Source organism: Oncorhynchus nerka, linkage group LG27 (genome assembly GCF_034236695.1).
Source record: "Oncorhynchus nerka isolate Pitt River linkage group LG27, Oner_Uvic_2.0, whole genome shotgun sequence".
NCBI classification, from domain to species: Eukaryota; Metazoa; Chordata; class Actinopteri; order Salmoniformes; family Salmonidae; genus Oncorhynchus; species Oncorhynchus nerka.
The window spans coordinates 57,430,086-57,439,441 of NC_088422.1; positions in this window are offsets into that span (position 1 = coordinate 57,430,086).

Sequence of the window (9,356 nt, forward strand, 5' to 3'; positions counted from 1 at the left end):
AGGCACTACAGAGGGTAGTGCGTACGGCCCAGTACATCGCTTTGGCCAAGCTTCCTGCCATCCAGGACCTCTATTCCAGGCGGTGATAGAGGAAGGCCCTAAAAATTGTCAAAGACTCCAGCCATTCTGTTCTCTCTACTACCACACGGCAAACGGTTCTGGAGCGCCAGGTCTAGGTCCAAAAGGCTTCTTAACAGCTTCTACCCCCAAGCCATAAGACTCCTGAACAGCTAATCAAAGGGCTACCCAGGTCCCTCTTTTACGCTGCTGCTACGCTCTGTTTATTAGCTATGCATAGTCACTTTTAATAATTGTACCTACATGTACGTATTACCTCAATTACCTCGATTAACCGGTGCTCCGCACATTGACTCTGTAACGGTACCACCTGTATATAGCCTCCACATTAACTCTGTAACGGTACCACCTGTATATAGCCTTGCTATAGTTATTTCACTGCTGCCGTTGAATTCATTGTTACTTTTATTTCTTATTTGTTACTTCTCCATTTTTTTTGCTTAACACTTGTTTTTCTTTAAGTGTTGTTGGTTAAGGGCTTGTAAGCAAGCATTTCACTGTAAGGTCTACGCCTGTTGTATGCGCCACATGTGAGAAGAAAAATAAATCATTTGACGTCATCGGCCAGCACTGGCAGAACTCGTGTTTTATTCATTTATTTTTCATCGTGTTAGATGAGATTACTTTCGATCAGGAGCGGTGTATTTCTCATTCCTCAATGGGAATAATAGTTTTGCTTATCAACCATTTGTATAGGCTATTTTGTATAGGCTATTTGATGGTATACACATAAGCATACACATAAGCATTAATGGTTAAACACAAGCATAACAATATTTATCAGTCTCCAACAGTGTCTGTTGATGAGTTTACTTCACATATGACTTCTGGGAAACAGACTACCATGGCTGCTCTAGTTTTAGCATGTCACTGGACCTGAATGGTGAATGAGAGCAGGTTGAAGGAAACATTATTTCATTCAAACTGGCATTGTTTATCATAATGAGTGGGCGGACAACATTATCATTTTGACGAGATGTCCTATTTTCAATTTGAGGGTCATATTGTGGCCAGGCTTTAAAGTGCAAATGAGGACGAACCTCAACACAATAACGTCATTCCGTTTGGAGGGATGGAAAATATATTTCCATATTGGCCAGCAAAGTTGTTAAGAGACTAGATCTCTGCTGTGATCAGAGTGAAGATTTGAATGGTCAGTGACTTATCTCTTTGTGTGTGTGTGTGTGTGTGTGTCTGTCTCTGTGTGTGTGTGTGTGTGTGTGTGTGTGTGTGTGTGTGTGTGTGTGCGCACGTACATTAGTGCATGTTCATGAGCCTGCGTCAGAGTCCCCACGTTCTCCTACTCTGTACTCCAGTTAATGGAAACTCCGTTTAATCAAGTCCTATCACATACAGGCTTACTCATACCTCATTTAATCTTCTCTAGCTTTCGGATAAACCAGCCAGGGGCTGTAGAAATACATTATAAAGACATGTTTACAGTGGAAGAGAGGGAATGGCGTGTTCTTTCAACTTTCAATTTGTCCTGGAGTATCCTCTATCTAGGATATGGGGGTGGGTGGGGGTGGGGGGGGGTGTTCTTTCCTCTGCTTGTCAAGTGTTTTAAGCCTCAGCTGCTTTTCTCTGTCTCAGTACGGTAATGTCATGTTGGAGGATGGCGAGGAGGTCCCTGGGGAATATTTCAATTCCTAATATGTCCCATGTTTAATGGGTTTCACATTAACAGCAGATTGCATCTGTAGTCTCTCCCCCCTCGCTCTGTGGGTGAGGGTGTACGTGCCTGTGTGCGTGCCTGTGTGCGTGCCTGCTCGTCTGTGTCCGTGTGTTAAATGTTCCAAAGTTCTGTCTGTGTTATTTACAGTATATAGGGTCAAACCACATTTGCAGGGAATGTTTCTTTCCAATACATTCCTGGTTGTTGTTGTTTCTACCATCCCTTATTTTAGATTGTTCTCTGTACAGTGCTGATTTGTGGCAATTGGATCACTTATCAATTGAAACACTATCAGCCAGTCTTTTGGCCTAATGCTCCCCTTTCAAAAGTGGATCAGGAAGTGTCTAATCTCCAGTGGTCATATCATTATCAGTAATTCGGTCAGCTCAATTAGAGGGCTAGAGCTACTGTATGACAGTCCTTCTATAGATTCACCAGCCATGTTTATATGACCCATTGGCCTGCATGTGATTTCCCCAAAGCTAGCCACCATGCATGCTCGAGTTAGAATCAATGCTAATTCTTACTGATGTATTTATTTTGTGCTGTGGGGCAACAGCAGGCTAATTGTAGCTAGGCTATTTTCAGTGGAGTTGGCTAGCGCTGGGGCCTCATCTCCTGCATCATAACCTGGATATAATGTGTGTGTGTGTGTGTGTGTGTGTGTGTGTGTATCAGGGGCCCCAAGGAATGGTACGTCACTGTATGACTGAGGGAGAGGGCTCAGAATAGCCCCAAAAAGTTGGCTGCCCCTGTTTTTATAGCCACTCAGAGGGGATCCTTTACTACTATCTGCAGGCTCTTTTTGCTTATCTCTAGCAAGTTAGCTTAGCCTCTTGCTACTCGTCGGGGTGGTTGAGGTCCTTTCGTCCCATAAATATAAGAATACTGTAAGTACTTTTATTATGTGTATATGTCTGTCTCTGTGTGTCTCTCTTTTCTCCCTTTTCTTCCGTATGTCTTCTCTCAGTTCTCACTCTCTGACTCATAGCTCTCTCCTCTCTTTGTTTCTTTCCTCCCTGCCGTCCTTACGGGACTTCTGCAGTAACTTCTGTCAGCAGTAACCTTGGACATACATTCAGTGTGCGTCTCTGTGGTATGTGTAGCTGTGTATAATGTATGTATTTGTTTGACCTATAACCTTTTGGAGTCCTTGTTGCACGAATTGTTGCTAGCTTTGTTGGCAGATATCTTTCTCCTATAACCAAGTTGTTTCGTTGTCAATGCCAGACAACTCTTTGGCACACAGAGAGAAGGTCATTGGCTATAGTAGTAACAAGTTTGCCTACCGGGCTGGCTAGCTAGCATCCCTAGTAGGTGTCACAACTTTCACGTCCGAGAATAACAGTGTCATTCACCTTCCACCCTACTCACATTGATTGTTGAGTGGATCTGGTCAAATCATAAAGGGTTATGACAGCTATTGTCAAACAACCATGACGGATCTGTCACTCCGAGCCACATTTAATGAACCACTGTCTCCTTGGAGCCTGTGTGTGTGTGTCTGTTTGTGTGCGTGTGTGTGAGTGTGAGACTAAGACATTTGGCTGGGCAGGGCCCTGTCTCTCTGTTCTCTATCTCCATGGTTTATAAGTGTAGAGGCAGATGGAAGGGGGAATAAAAAGGAGTGGAAGGTAATTGGATGAGTGCAGAGTGGACCCCTGTCTGTCCTCATCCTCGGTGGGTGTTTTGACTGATGCCAGCCAAGAACACACACCAGGGTTTCCGTTAGGAAAATGTGGTGCTGGTCAACATGATTTTCATTTATCCTCCATTTGAGAAATTTACCGAATCCATATGCATTGTGTGCATAACCCATTAGGGCGTCCTAATAGGTTATGCACACTAGAATGACATAAATCACGCTCAGAATGACAGAAATGACATTTTAGATGATGCTTATGAGTCTTAACAGAACAGAACATTATTTCCAAACATTTGCCCAAAGTGCAATTTGGGTGAAAACACCATTCTATACCGCGCACCTGGGAAAGCACCATTCTTCTAGCTGTTCCATATGTGACATAGATGAAGAACTCTGTTAGAAACGTAGAACGATGGGGAATCTAAAGATGCAACAACTAGGATGGGTTGCTAATATGACTAGGATTGTGCCTTTGGCTTCTGGATAGGAAAACTAATAGAACAGAAAAAGAATGACATAGTGGTGGGTCCAATAAGGAAGTAGGCTAAATGGAAATAAACAATTATATAGTGTTATTACTACTTATATAATCACTCAAAATGCTTCACCGTAAGACTTAGCCATTGAGGATCATCATCTTATTTAAAAACATAGCTGTGGATTGTTTCAAATCACAAGCTTTGGGAAGCCTGCAATTTGGGCAGGGCGTGTGGCGATAGGCCTAGCTGATTGAGTTGCAGCTGTTAGTGAAAAGCATCAAAAAATTTGAGACAAGAATAAGGGGAAGGGTGGGTGGCGAAAATAGAGCAGAGTCTCTCTCCAGAATGGCTCAGCTGTCTCCCCGCAATTCTTGAGCATTCATTGTTTCATTGTGTAAATTGTTTGCGCTTTTATTGAAAAGAATGATCAATTCCCCATTATATGTGTCATCAACGGTAAATGTACCGTTAATCCACGTCATGTGGTTAATTAATTTCTGTTATTACATGTGTTAATTACAGTAATTTACCGTTCTCATTCTCGGAGTGGAAACGTTGTTTGCAGAGTTCACAACCTGCTACATGTGGGCAATAAGCATGTCTGGTTTCTATGTCTCGATTAATGTTGAGGGAGCACACGTAGAAATACCTGGCCTGCTGCGCGGAAATGTAGGAATCCATTGTGAATGATAATATATTAAAACTATAGTTCCTCACGGTAAGCTATTTAAAAAATCTTTCCAACAATCTCCCCTCTCAATAATTACCAATCCTCGGTGTGAAAGAACAATGGTCTACTGCTGCATTTGGCCTATAGACTATGAGTTCCAATGCGCTCATTTCTTTAGCGGCCAATGGATCATGGTGTATCAATGTGTCCATGGAGAAGAGGCTGTAATTGTAATTCTGATGGTAATTGTAATTCTAATGGTGTCCACAAGATGGCAGCAGTGTATGTGCAAAGTTTCAGATGGATAACTTGAAGTATGAGCAAACTACATGACATTTTAGTGTGAGGTCACCCAGGTACATTTGGGCAAATTGTGAAGGAGACATTGACATTCACATAAAACATTTCTGCAAGAAATTGAGCTTTTCCAATATTAGTAGCCATATTATAAGTTAAACATTTGCAAAACAACCAGTTTTCATAACTCTCCATATTCTTATAATTTTTGTCCGAAAGGGAAAGGCTTGATGTCGCACAAGGTTAGCAGCAACATTTTGCGACAGATACTGGGTTCCCATAAAGCCGACCTCATTGGTTATCTAGCTAGCTTTGTTTGACCCCGATTGGTGCTTATTTGACAAAGTTACCATCATTCAAGTGTAGACCGCCCACGTCATCGGCGTGCCATGAAGGCATCGCTCTCTGAACAAATTTGGTGTCCTATAGGACATACTACACTCCTAATGATATAGTGAAGTCTGGTTACATTCTAGGATCTCTAAGGAATGAATATGAATGTGATTTGCGGGGGTGGCAGGGTAGCCTAGTGGTTAGAGCGTTGGACTAGTAACCGAAATGTTGCAAGTTCGAATCCCCGAGCTGACAAGGTACAAATCTGTCGTTCTGCCCCTGAACAGGCAGTTAACCCACTGTTCCTAGGCCGTCATTGAAAATAAGAATTTGTTCTTAACTGACTTGCCTAGTAAAATAAAGGTAAAATAAAAATGTAAAGATTTCCACAGATTCCTTTCTTCGCAAATTGAACGAGTGGAAATACAAAATCCCGGAGTCGCATTTTCACTGTTGACGTTGAGATTGGTCTTTTGCGGGTATTACTTAATGAAGCTGCCAGTTGAGGACTTGTGAGTTGTTTGTTTCTCAAACTAGACACTCTAATGCACTTGTCCTCTCGCTCAGTTGTGCACCGGGGCCTCCCACTCAGTCTAAAGAAGGCCAGTTTTATTGCTTCAGCACAGCAGTTTTCAGCTGTGCTAACATAATTGAAAAAGGGTTTTCTAATGATCATTTAGCCTTTTTAAAATGATAAACTTGGATTAGCTAACACAATGTGCCATTGGAACACAGGAATGATGGTTGCTGATAATTGGCCTCTGTACGCCGATGTAGATATTCCAAAGTAAATCAGCCGTTTCCATCTACAATAGTCTACACTGTAATTCTGATAAATGTTATGTTATTTTAATGACAAAAAAATGTGCTTTTCTTTCAAAAACAACAGTTTCTAAGTGACCTCAAACTTTTGAATGGTAGTGTACATATCAATATATGGATGAGCAATGACAGAGCGTCATAGGCAAGATGCAATAGATGGTATAAAATACAGTATGTGCATATGAGATTAGTAATGCAACATATGTAAACATTATTAAAGTAGCATTATTAAAGTGACTAGTGAACCATTTATTAAAGTTGCCAATGATTTCAAGTCTGTATGTAGGCAGCCTCCCTGTGTTAGTAATGGCTGTTTAACAGTCTGATGGCCTTGAGATAGATGCTGTTTTTCAGAGTCTCGGTCCCAGCTTTGATGCACCTGTTCTGACCTCGCCTGGATGGTAATCGGGGTGAACAGGCAGTGGCTCGTGTGATTGTTGTCCTTGATGATTTTTGTTTCTTGTGGGGGTTGGTTACAAGTCAAGTGTCCGGCCTTCGCATCAGTTCAAAGGATTGATGAGTGACTGAAGTGACCGCCTGGGAGCTGTGTGGGAGTGCTGGGCAGATCAGTTCAAACAAACCGTGCGACTGAAAGATGTCAATTCTGCCAATGAAAGGATTCCATTAAATTATAGGTAATTTGTAATAGTTGTCATTTTTTTCCAGGGCATCTTGTTCCAAAATGAACATGCTATCCACCTAATTTTCGAACACTTTTAAAACACGGAAGCCAAACGCAGAAACTATGGACACAACTTCCTCTGCTCTCGCTCATTATTCATGAGCATTAGCACGTTTCTGTCAGCTGATACATCGCAATGAAAAACCTCATTACTGTCCTGCTAATGTATAACTAATCCAAATGGTTACCCAATCAAGCAGGCTAGTTGCAGTGATTTTGAAATGAAAACGCCAGATGTTTGAGTGGTTATTCAAATGACATAGGCTATTCACTGCCGTTTACAGTCGAGACTACAGTGTGAAACTCACTTGAAAACCAATAATAACATTCTTCATTGCATTGTGTTGTTGTAGCCTAGGTAGGATATGTTTCTTATCCCCCAAAAGCTTAGGTAGCCTTTCGAGCTGGTCCCCGGGGACTGGGAGGGACTTCCTTTCTTTGTAAATTGACTGGATATATTCTCTGCAGTATTAAGCTTAACATTGAGCTCATGAATTATGGGCTAATATGCATACACTTCTAATTTGGGCCATAGGCTACTTCTCAAGCCTGTCGGTCTTCATTGTTCTGTTGCGCATTTACACAGGAAAAGCCAGACTACAAAAGCTTGTTGGACACTTACTTCAACTTATTTTCTTAAGCCTACTAATAGCATGTTGGAGGAGAAATGCACAATGGCTTGCTCTTGCTTGCTGAATGTAAAATAGGCTACAGCATTAACGGGGCGGGGAGTTGGAAAGGAGAAGCCCATATTTTCCTATTGTAGGTCTATCTTAACACTGGGGTACATCCTGGCAAAATAGGCCTACATCAAAATGAGTGGCTTGTTAATGTACCTTTCTGGACCTTCTAAACCGTCGAGAATAGACCCAAACTGATCCAAGTGGTTGCATAATCAGGTCTAGGCCTATGCAGTTATTTTGGCATGAAACAAAACAGGAGCAAATCACTGTAGTTTACAGCCTATGGACAATAATTGTGTATTCACTTGATAACATGAGTCAATTCCGCACTGAGTTTGTTGTAGCCCAGGTATAATAATGTCCTTGTCTAAAAACCTAGGCCTAATCAATAGTGGTGCTTTGTGTACCCGGGGACCACAGAGTGCAGCCTGGAGGAACGCACTGCAGATCTGCCAATTCATAATCTGCTAATATTTAGCTTCTTACTTTGGCTACACATCACTAGCCTCTCTCTTCCAGCTGTTTCCATGCACAGCAGGCTGTAGACTACATGAGCCTCTCCACAATAGGCCAGTCCTCTGCTCGTGAAATCCCTGGAAAAGCTATAGGCTGCAAAAGCTATAGGACATTTATTTTGATAATTGTTTAAACTAGGCATAATAGCCTATTCTGGGAAAGAAGCAGCCTTGCGCTTGCTAATTGCTGAATGTTAAAACAGGCCTACACCAAAGAAAACGCATGTCGGGGGAAAGTTGAGGGGAGAGAACACTTTTGCCCAGTTATGATAACATTGTTGCGCTGATGCATTGCTAATAGTTGCACAGGACATACAGAGATGAGCACAGTGGAAAAACAAGAACCGAAAGAATTGACAACCATTTGAAAAAAATGGAAATCACTCGCAACGAGGCAACGTCATACTGTAAAAGATGTGCAGGCTAAATGACGTTTGTTGTTGATATGCTCAATTTAAATACAAGGTACTGTATTCTTTTTTCATTCGGCCTGCATGTAAATCAAAGTATTATTTGCAATTGTCACTATGACAATGTACACACCCTGAAAGCACTGAATGGTCTGAACCAGTATCTGTGCGTTAAGAGACCTCATGAAAAGGCACCATGCAGTAGGATGCGTTGATCAGTTGATTGACTGGTGTAGGACTGTAGAACGATATCTCGTGTGGCTGCTCAACAACGGTTTATAGTTATGTCGCCTATAGTTTATTATAGTTTATTATCATCGTTATTGGCTTGGTGGAAGGCCCGGATCTTAAATCTGACACGACTAATGTTATTCTCACAACAGAACTAGCCTACAAGTCTAGCTAACATTAGCAAACTTGAATGAAATACATATAAAATGACACTTATACTTGTTGACTTGACTTTTATACTCTATAAATGTACTCTTTCAAATACTTTACTCTGGCACGCTGCAGTAGGGGTGTAAAAGCGGAAGTTGAATCTGTCACTTCCGTTGTTTGGCTCTGCCCATAGAAACGTTTGAAAATGAGGTGGATGACGTCATTGATTTGAGAACATTTCTTCCTATTTCACCACCCTCAATGGAACTGCCTCTGTCTGACTCAATTCCACTCTGGCTCAGATCCCTCCACCCCGGCCAGACTGGACAGGACTTTGAAATAGGATTAGCCCGTCTCTGCTCATTAAAACGTCAGATAAGATAAATGACAGCGCCTGCTTATGTGGAGTAACTTGAAGATAGATGTGTCTGTGTGGAGTTTCAGCGACACACAGCCCAATTCGACACAAATCCACTGAGCTTTCCATCAAAGCAGGAAGCTATTTTAAAACAGTTTCCCTTCAAAGTGCCCTAAATGGAAGGGGGGGGAGAAATAGACAGTTAGACAGACCTTACCATTATTTCATTACAATCAGCGTGACCAAGGGGTGCACATTTTTTTTTTGCGCTAGCACTACACAGCTGATTCAAATAATCAACTAATAATCAAGCTTTGATACTAGTGCA